Genomic DNA, 10,980 nt, shown 5'->3' on the forward strand with positions numbered 1-10,980 from the left:
CAATATAGTCGGCACTCTCTTTTCCCTCCCCCAGATTTCACCCTATTTGTTCCAAGTCCCTCAGTACATTAAGTGAACTACCATTCAGTGCCATTTTTTTTTTTTAAACCTCCATTCTTATTCCCTCCTCAGATCACCTAAGTGATCCAAGCATCATCCTATTGATCATAACAGCCAATTGTACTTTGGGGGTCATACCCCCCCCCCCCCCCTCCCAGCCAGAACATCGGTCATTTTACCACCTAGGAGCGTGCCCCTATTTTTGGGACCACACACGTTCCCCATTCAAGCAAGTAGTAACCTCTACCTCCATCATTTAGAATCAACAATCAACCTCATCCCTATTTTCACCTTGTATTCTTCCATCTACACAGGTCTCCAAAGAACCTTTTAACATCTATTAGTGGTCTCACTCTTCATCCTACCTAACAAGGCTCACATCCATCTTTACTGGTAACTACCATTTACACTCCACTTATTTGTTTGCTAGCATTATACTGATTTTTCTTGTTTATACCTTTCACAGTGTCTTCACAAGGCCTCCCGCCACTTGAGTACTTACACGAAACCTAGTACCTTAGGTAACTACCATTCATCTCTATTCAGCTATTACATCAGTTACCTTCCCTATATTAATTTCCCCCTCCTCCGTTTTTTCTAGACCCAGCAACTGGACTGTCACCCATACTTTGGCCCCCGCTTCCTACTATTATACAAGCGGACTCTTACAAACTGCTAACCAGCTGACTAACCAGGATCTGACAAGGACTTCACTTGCACCTTTTATTCCACGCCGATACCCACCATTTATCTCAATCATTGTCATTACCTCTAGCCATTTTAATATTTTATATTCGTTGTACTTTTAAATTTCTATATTAAATTGTCATTGTCCTTTTAAACTTTACCATTAAATTGTTATTTTAATTTACCAATCTATTTAGGTTGTTATTCAGCCGCTTTTATATACCTGCTAACACCTGAGATCTAATTACTTTGGCCCACAGGGCAGCGCAAATTAATCTAGTGTATATATATACACTGCTCAAAAAAATAAAGGGAACACTCAACACATCCTAGATCTGAATCAATGAAATATTCTCATTGAATACTTTGTTCTGTACAAAGTTCAATGTTCTGACAACAAAATCACACAAAAATCATCAATGGAAAACAAATTTATTAACCAATGGAGGCCTGGATTTTGAGTCACCCCCAAAATTAAAGTGGAAAAACCCACTACAGATTGATCCAACTTTGATGTAATGTCCTTAAAACAAGTCAAAATGAGGCTCGATATTGTGTGTGGCCTCCACGTGCCGGTATGACCTCCCTACAACGCCTGGGCATGCTCCTGATGAGGTTGCAGATGGTCTCTTGTGGGATCTCCTCCAAGACCTGGACTAAAGCATCCGACAACTCCTGGACAGTCTGTGGTGCAACGTGACATTGGTGGATGGAGCAAGACATGATGTCCCAGATGTGCTCAATCGGATTCAGGTCTGGGGAACGGGCAGGCCAGTCCATAGCTTCAATGCCTTCTTCTTGCAGGAGCTGCTGACACACTCCAGCCACATGAGGTCTGGCCTTGAACTGCATTAGGAGGAACCCAGGGCCAACCGCACCAGCATATGGTCTCACACTCGTCTGAGGATCTCATCTCGGTACCTAATGGCAGTCAGGCTACCTCTAGCGAGAACATGGAGGGCTGTACAGCCCTCCAAAGAAATGCCACCCCACACCATTACTGACCTACTGCCAAACCGGTCATGCTGAAGAATGTTGCAGGCAGCAGATCACTCTCCAAGGCATCTCCAGACTCTGTCACATCTGTCATATGTGCTCAGTGTGAACCTGCTTTCATCTATGAAGAGTACAGGGCGCCATTGGTGACTTTACCAATCCTGGTTTTCTCTGGAAAATGCCAAGCGTCCTGCACGGTGTTGGACTGTGAGCACAACCCCCATCTGTGGACGTCGGGCCCTCATACCACCCTCATGGAGTCAGTTTCTAACCATTTGTGCAGACACATGCACATTTGTGGCCTGCTGGAAGTCACTATGCAGGGATCTGGCAGTGCTCCTCCTGTTCCTCCTTGCACAAAGAAGAAGGTGTTGAGGGAGGGCAATAACCCTTCACGGTTGACCAAGTTAGTGTCAAATAATTATGTTGATTGCAATCCACAGAAAACCAACCGGAGGCAGTGCTCTGTATGGGAGGATTCAAAGAATCTCTGATTCCGTTTATTTTGCTTAGCATTTTATATTGTTTTGAGTTTATTAATGTTCAATCACTTACAGCCATACTACAGTACTACAGGCTTGAGCCAATGTTAGTGCAATTATTACGGAAACACATATATGGTCATATTATCATCGTTAGTTCGAAGCATGATGGAAATTTACAAAGTCAATCCTGGCCTAGACTAGTTAGATAACAGGAGCAGGGTGTCTGACAAAATGTTCTTGTGAGAAAAAGTTAGTGTGAGAAAGTTCCATGTAAAGCATGAGAAAAGAAGGAAAGTAGTATGTTATGCAAGGAGTGATAATAACATGATTTTGAAACAAGCAGACAAAATGGAGTTGCTATAGCATGAATATCAATATGTCTTTTACATTTTCCCCCTAAAAATTATGTTATTATCAACAATAGAGGTGCTATCCCAGGTTCATGCTTTGAGCCTGAGGGACATTGGTCTTCAATCAATTAGTGCCCTTGTTACGAATCGAGGCTGTTGCGGCATGTCCATCCCCCCTTGTTAGTTGATATAATCATAAAGCTCTGATCTTCAGACGTGAGGTTGGTTGGGGCATGCGGGTAAAGGTCATCATTAGTGTTGAGCATTCCGATACTGAAATATCGGGTATCGACCGATATTCGCTGTATCGGAGTTCCGATACTGAGTTCCGATACTTTTACAATATCGAATACCGGAATCGGAAGTTCACATAATGCCTGCGCTCTGCAGTGTCTCTGAAGGATGACAAGCTGGATGGCAGCGCTCAGCTGCGATCCAGCCTGTCATCAGAATGCCATCCCAGCGTGGGAGAATTCTCCTGCTCAAGCGCTGACATTACATTATCTCCCTTACATTACAATTAAATGGAATAGCAGGAATTAATATTTTTTTAAGACGTTAATGACACAGCCATGGTGGTTGTGGCATTACAGTGGTTGCCCAAATCGATGGGAACAGTGCTCACAGTGAAACATGAAAAGCCGACAATTCAGCAGCGGCATATACCGGTACCCGACAATTTAGAACAGAAAGAATAGAGCTTCAACATAGATTAGATAGATAGAAACATGTCAGTCACATACAGTACAGACCAAAAGTTTGGACACTCCTTCTCATTTAAAGATTTTTCTGTATTTTCATGACTATGAAAATTCTACATTCACACTGAAGGCATCAAAACTATGATTTAACACATGTGGAATTATATACTTACCAAAAAAGTGTGAAACAACTGAAAATATGTCTTATATTCTAGGTTCTTCAAAGTAGCCACCTTTTGCTTTGATGACTGCTTTGCACACTCTTGGCATTCTCTTGATGAGCTTCAAGAGGTAGTCACCGGAAATGGTTTTCACTTCACAGGTGTGCCATTTCAGGTTTAATAAGTGGTATTTCTTGCCTTATAAATGGGGCTGGGACCATCAGTTGTGTTGTGCAGAAGTCTGGTGGAAACACAGCTGATAGTCCTACTGAATAGACTGTTAGAATTTGCATTATGGCAACAAAAAAGCAGCTAACTAAAGAAAAACGAGTGGCCATCATTACTTTAAGAAATGAAGGTCAGTCAGTGCAAAAAATTGGAAAAACTTTGAAAGTGTCCCCAAGTGCAGTTGCAAAAACCATCAAGCGCTACAAAGAAACTGGCTCACATGAGAACCACCCCAGGAAAGGAAGACCAAGAGTCACCTCTGCTTCTGAGGATAAGTTTATACGAGTCACCAACCTCAGAAATCGCAGGTTAGCAGCAGCTCAGATTAGAGACCAGGTCAATGCCACACAGGGTTCTAGCAGCAGACACATCTCTACAACAACTGTTAAGAGGAGACTTTGTGCAGCAGGCTTTCATGGTAAAATAGCTGCTAGGAAACCACTGCTAAGGACAGGCAACAAGCAGAAGAGAATTGTTTGAGATAAAGAACACAAGGAATGGACATTAGACAAGTGGAAATCTGTGCTTTGGTCTGATGAGTCCAAATTTGAGATCTTTGGTTTCAACCACCTTGTCTTTGTGCGACGCAGAAAAGGTGAACGGATGGACTCTATGTGCCTGGTTCCCACCATGAAGCATGGAGGAGGAGGTATGATGGTGTGGGGGTGCTTTGCTGGTTACACTGTTGGGGATTTATTAAAAATTGAAGGCATACTGAACCAGCATGGCTTCCACAGCATCTTGCAGCGGCATGCTATTCCATCCGGTTTGCATTTATTTGGACCATCATTTATTTTTCAACAGGACAATGACCCCAAACACACCTCCAGGCTGTGTAAGGGCTATTTGACCAAGAAAGAGAGTGATGGGATGCTACGCCCGATGACCTGGCCTCCACTGTCACCAGACCTGAACCCAATCAAGATGGTTTGGGGTGAGCGGGACTGCAGAGTGAAGGCAAAAGGGCCAACAAGTGCTAAGCATCTCTGGGAACTCCTTCAAGATTGTTGGAAGACCATTTCCAGTGACTACCTCTTGAAGCTCATCAAGAGAATGCCAAGAGTGTGCAAAGCAGTCATCAAAGCAAAAGGTGGCTACTTTGAAGAACCTAGAATATAAGACATATTTTCAGTTGTTTCACACTTTTTTGTTATTTACATAATTCCACATGTGTTAATTCATAGTTTTGATGCCTTCAGTGTGAATGTGCAATTTTCATAGTCATGAAAATACAGAAAAATCTTTAAATGAGAAGGTGTGTCCAAACTTTTGGTCTGTACTGTATATAAGAAGTACAGTGACAGTCTTGGTTACTGTACTTGTCATTTAGTGTTAAAGGATTTATTTAAAAAAATAATAGTGTTTTCATGCACCGTCTCTTTAAAAAAGCCGGCCGGCAATTCAGCATCGGTACCCGACAATTTAGAACAGAAAGATAGAGCATCACACATAGATTAGATAGATAGAAACATGTCAGTCACATATATAATAAGTACAGTGACAGTGTTGGTTACCGTACTTGTCATTTAGTGTTAAATAACTATGGATGATAAGGAGTATGCAGCGCCACTGGTAAGTATTTCTTTATACACGCATGAGGAAAAGGCTGGTCCTTGATCACTTTCGATAACTTCTGGGACTCCATACCGGCAAATAACTTCAGAGACCAGCTTCTTGGCGGTGGTCTTGGCAGTCAAGTTTGGAACAGCGAATGCTTCTAGCCAACTGGAAAACATATCCACTACCACTAAGCAGTATTCATATCGTCCTGCTTTAGGGAGAGTGATGTGATCAACTTGCAATCATTGGAACGGATACTCTGGTTTGGCAAGGTGTTTTGTCGGTACATTCTGTAATCTACCTGGGTTGCAGGTTTGGCATATTGTGCAACTTTTGTTCTGTGCACTCAACACAGTGGAAATTCCTGCAGCCCAATAGAGTTTCTGTACCAGTAGCAAAGCTTGATTCTTCCCTCGATGTACTAGTCCATGGGCCCAGGCTGCAACGGCTGGATATAGGAGTCGAGGCAAACAATACAGTTGTTCCTTCTTCCATAGCCCATCTATCAATTTAGCACCCACCTCCTTCCACAACTGGCGTTCTTCTTTAGAGACTTTTTCCTGTGTGGAGCGTAGGTTTGTGATTGGAGGGACCAGTTGATGCTCTTCTGCAGGTTGATCCTGGGTTGGCACGGATATTTAGCTGTTTGGCCTGTTGCCGCGTAACAGCCATGGACATGGCTGTCGGAAGAAGAGCTGCTCGCTTAGCATGGAGATCAGCAAGTGCATTACCTCTAGCTTCAGGGGCATCTGGCCGGGTATGAGCTTTTACCTTTACGACAGCCAATTGTCTTGGTAGTTGCACCGCTTCCATCAATTGTCTGACGCTGTCAGCATTTTTCACAGGAGAACCTGCAGTTGTGACAAAGCCTCTCCTTGCCCAGATTTCCCTAAAATCATGTGCAATCCCGAAGGCGTATCTCGAGTCAGGAAATATATTCACACGTTTTCCTTCAGCCTGTTGACAAGCAGCAATCAGAGCTTTGAGTTCGGCTTCCTGTGCTGACATACTGGGGGGTAAGGCTGCTGCCTCTACCAATGTATCTTCAGTTGTGACAGCATATCCTGTATGAAACCTGCCAGAGGTGTCAGCATATCTTGATCCATCCGTATATAACGTAAGTTCTGGGTCATCCAAGGGTACTTCCCCCACTAAAACAAGTGGAGTTGACTCCGCAGTAATTTGTTCCAGACAATCATGCAGTGGAGCCTCTTTCCCCTCTCCTTCAGGTGCTGGTAGCAGGGTGGCTGGGATGATGGTGGTGCACCGGTGTAATTTCACATTTTCTGGCAACATCAATGAACACTGCAGCCGCAGGTGTCTCTGTGTGGACAGATGTTTAGGTTGCTGTAAAGCCAGAACAGCAGCAATATCGTGCGGGGCATAAATGTGAGTCTCATGTCCAAGGATGATGTCCGACGTTTTTTCAAGTAACTGTTGTGTGGCGTGAACCGCTCGTAGACAGCTGGGGGAGGCCCTGGCTACCAGGTCCTGATGCGCTGAGTAATACCCGACTGGGCGCTGCTTTGTACAGTGTCTCTGTGAGAGTACTCCGGCTGCATGCTCTCCTGTTTCAGAGACATACAAATGGAAAGGTTGAGCATAGTCCGGGTTTCCAAGGGCAGGGGCTGTCATTATCCTTGACTTTAGTTGCTCAAAGGCTTGTTGCAGCAGTTCTTGGTGGTCCTTGTTGTTTACATCAGCCAGAGTGTCTTCTTTTAATGCATCATATAGGGGCTGCATCAGATATGAGGCGTCTGGGATCCATTGTCTGCAATATGTACATAGTCCGAGGAACCGTTGCAGCTCTATGGGATCTTTTGGGAATGGTAGTGTGTAGATGACCGTCTTCCTTTCTTCTGTGAGATGTCTGGCACCCTGAGTAAGGCAGTGGCCTAAGAAGACTACTTGACCGAGGCAAAACTGAAGTTTCGAGGCTGAGACTCGACAATTCAGTTTTGCTAGATGCTTGAGGAGGCTAACACTGGCCCTGATGGACATCTGCTCCGTGGGGGCACACAAGAGAAGACCATCCACGTATTGTAATAGTACTACCTCAGCAGACAGCTAGACATGTTCTTTGCAAACTGATTAGGGCTATTCTGCGCTCCCTGCGGCATCACCGTCCAGGTCAATTGCCTGCTTTGATATGTAAATGCAAACAGAAACTGACAGTCTTTGTGTAGTGGATTACTGAAAAAGGCATTTGCTAAATTAATTACTGTAAACCAGGCAGCAGTAGATGATATCTGTGAGAAATGTGTATGTGGGTTAGGCACCACAGGAGTTTCCAAGATTGTCTCTGCATTTACTGCCCTCAAATCCTGCACCAATCGATAAGCGGGCGGCTGCCCCGTTCGGGATTTTTTCTTTACGGGGAACAGCGGCATATTGCACAGGGAGATGCAGGGAATTAGTGCCCCTTTCTCTAACAAGGTTTGAATTTGCTAGTGTAGACCTTGTTCTTGTGCATGTGTGAGCGGGTACTGGCGAACCTTGGGAAAGGGCGCTTCAGGCTTGAGGTATACCTGTATTGGTTCTACCGGCAATCTCCCAATGTTGTCTGGGCCTTGTGACCCCACAGATGAGAAGGGATTTCCTCTATGTATGGAGCTAACCTGGGATCTTTTGGGAGATTTCCACTCGTATCTGATATGTTAATCATAACCGTGGGTAGCGCCCGTAAGATGCAGACTTCCTCTATGTGTGCATCAGAGTTTGGATCTTTTAAAGTAAGGATCCTCTGACCATTGTCCTGGAATTGAATTCGGGATTGGAATTTAGACCAGAGGTCTGCTCCTAAAAGATTTACTGGGCAGGTCGGGGATATGACAAATTGTGTCATTACTTCTGGAAATGGGCCAATCGGAATAGGTTTGGTGAGAGTGTGTTTGTTAGGTCTGCCATCTACACCGATCAATATCAGATTGTCGTTGGAAAATTGGACTGGGAAGAGACCCTGGGTCAGTTCAGTGGATTTTAAAATTGAGTTTGCCACCCCAGTGTCTACCATGAACTTCACCGGACTCCCTCCTACTGGGAGAACTACAGATGAACAGAGGCCGGGAGTGGTTACGGGCATCACGATGGCAGACTCTGGTTGGCCTTCATTTCAGAATGGGCGGTCCTTGGGGACATTTTCTCGTGACAGGTCCCGTGGGCCGGGCGTCCTATTTCTGGATACGGGGGCTTGTGTGGTGCACTGGCCAGCAGGGGTGTGACAGTCCCTTTGGAAGTGTCTTGCTCGGCCACACCTCCAACACTGAAGACGGGAATTCACTACTGGTCTTCTCTCGGGATACATTACTCGCTGATCAGGTACTGCCATGGGGTAATAGTGGGGCTGTAAGGGAGGAGAAGGATACTGGGGGTTCAAGGGGGATACTGTACTGCAGGTACTGGGGGTGCCGCAACTGCCACTGCAGCGGGTTTGGATTTAGGCTTAACCGCAGAAGCAGTCCGGGCGACACTTTTCTGGAAACTTTTTGCTACCTTTAGGGCATCTCCTGGGGTGGCTAACTCAACATCTGGTCGTACAGCCAATATAGCGTCCTTGATTTCAGCCCGTAACCCCTGGATAAAGGTGGATACTAACAGCTGGCAATGAGTTTTAGTATGCAAGGAAAACCCAAGGTCCTTATAGACCTGCATAAGACGCCCATAAAACTTCTCAGCCGACTCTCCCTTCTCTTGAGTGACATCTGTGAGGGTAGTGGATTGATCAGTCAACTTATCCTAAGCCCATATTTTAAGGGCTTTACAAAGTCAACCCCACTCTCATATGTATTGGAGTCTAATGCTTTGTTATATGGGATAGCAGTCTCTATCATCGGATAATATCCTTCACCGGCTTTTACACGGAGCAGGTGTAAAAGATCTTGCCTTGTTGCTGAATATATATCTCTATTTGCAGCCATGGCTCTGTAAAAAGCCATGGGGGAATGTTCGGGATCCGGGAGACGGTTACACAGAGTATCCGTCTGTGTTGGGGTAAACGGGGTATATTTGGGTGGTCTGGTATTTGTATTCTGGTCCGCTCCCTCCATTTCTATTTCTTCTATCTTTATGAGAGAGGGTGGAGGTGGAGGTGGAGGGAAATCAGCATGAGTACTGATTGTGGGGAGATCTTGGAGGTAGGGGAACACTGGGGGAGACCAGATATCGGGTTTGATTGTGTGTTTGATTAATTTAGCGGCATAATCAACAAGATCCCTGTCGATGGCCAAGAGTCTTATCTCTCTTAATTTAGTTGGATGTGTGGCAATATACTGCTTTATAGCCCCGACTATTGTTTTGGCCGCATCTACTTTTGGGTATCCAAAGATAAAAGTGGAAATGAAGGGCAGGGCTAGGGTTGGGGCCGCATGAAGCTGTGATGCGTATGCTATGGTGTTTTGAATTGTGTCTGTAAGCAGGTGTTGTGACCTGGGTAAATCCAGGGGATAATATTTTGGTCCCACCGCATGTATAACAAACTGACATGATAGCTGTCCGGCTCTTGTAGCCATCACCTCTCCTTCTCTTAACGGACCGTGGTCACGAATGTAATCATTGGATGCAATTTGTATTGCAGGACCCCTAAGATGACATATCTCTGCAGCTAGCCCCCAGCCATGCTGTAGTCTCGCATTTGCTGCATTTACAATGATCCCAACTTGCTGTTGTGGTATACTCCCCATGCCTATTCTCAGTATAGTGGAGAATTCCGAAGGACCATTCAGTAAAACAGATGTCACCTCCTGATACTTGTGTCCATGTTCTTTTTCCCCAGTTTGGGAGAGGGAGAATAGGGTAGAGTTCAGAGGACCCTGGGTCTCTCTGAATGGAGTGTGGACCATGGCGGGGGTAGGTGGGGACAGTGGTTTATAATACCCGCCGTCACCGTTAAGTAATGGGCAGGTTGGTGCTACAACACCGGGTCTGCGTGCTCCACAATTATAGCACGTCTTGCGCCATCCTGGACTAGTGGCCCAACACACATTACAGAGCCAGCCATCTGGGTTATATGATGGTGGCTGGCCACCAGTGGGAAGTGCAGGGTATTTAATCTCCTTAGGTGTAAATTGCTCAGTTTCCGGATTCAGGAGCTGGGGTACTGCTACATTTGTGGGGGTAGAGGATGCTTCTTTAGGGGCTTCAGATTTGGCTTGTGGACACATAAGTTGGGAAGGGGGACTTACTTCCTCTTGTACTTTTTCCCCATCAGCTTCATTTTGTAGCACAAAACAACCAGTTTTTGTCACAGTGCTAGATAATTTGCCTTTCTTGACATAGAAGTAATTGAAATAACCAGGCTTCATCTCCTCCTCTATTTCAACATATCCTTCATCACAAATCTCATGTGCCACTTTCCTAAAGTTTTCAGCATCTTCCAACAATCCACAATCAACCAATCTCTGTTATTCTTCGTCCCACAATGCAGGCTTAAGTCTGCCCTGCACTGGAAAGTTTAACACCTTAAAAACTTTTGGTGCATTCTTAAATGATCTTTTCCCTTCTCGACTGATCAAGATAGTCATCATGTCCTCACCCTCCTGCCGGGGAGACAAATTCTTTCTGCTCCACGGAAACATTTGTTAATCACTACTGCCACCTCTCAACCAACAAAGATCCTTAATTTTGTGCACAGCACAAGTCCGGCCGGACCTCCCAGCTGTTCCACTGACTTGACTTTACCCCCTCCCATCGGGGGAGTCTCGAACGGCCAGATGAAAGGAGAACTCTCGTCCGCAGCTCTCCGGATACTAGATAT

At 45.2% G+C, this 10,980-nt stretch overlaps 1 long non-coding RNA gene across 1 annotated transcript; it reads left to right on the plus strand.

Moving 5' to 3' along the window:
* The first annotated feature begins 522 nt into the window (after nucleotides 1–522).
* LOC141258079 (uncharacterized) lies at nucleotides 523–931 on the plus strand. The gene is made up of 2 exons (XR_012318191.1): nucleotides 523–581; nucleotides 662–931. It is a non-coding gene; the product is annotated as an uncharacterized lncRNA (long non-coding RNA).
* The last annotated feature ends 10,049 nt before the right edge of the window (nucleotides 932–10,980 follow it).

The sequence above is a fragment of the Phyllobates terribilis genome, unplaced genomic scaffold (assembly GCF_046119375.1).
Source record: "Phyllobates terribilis strain yellow unplaced genomic scaffold, ASM4611937v1 Scaffold_3__8_contigs__length_932513732, whole genome shotgun sequence".
In the NCBI taxonomy this organism is placed as follows: Eukaryota; Metazoa; Chordata; class Amphibia; order Anura; family Dendrobatidae; genus Phyllobates; species Phyllobates terribilis.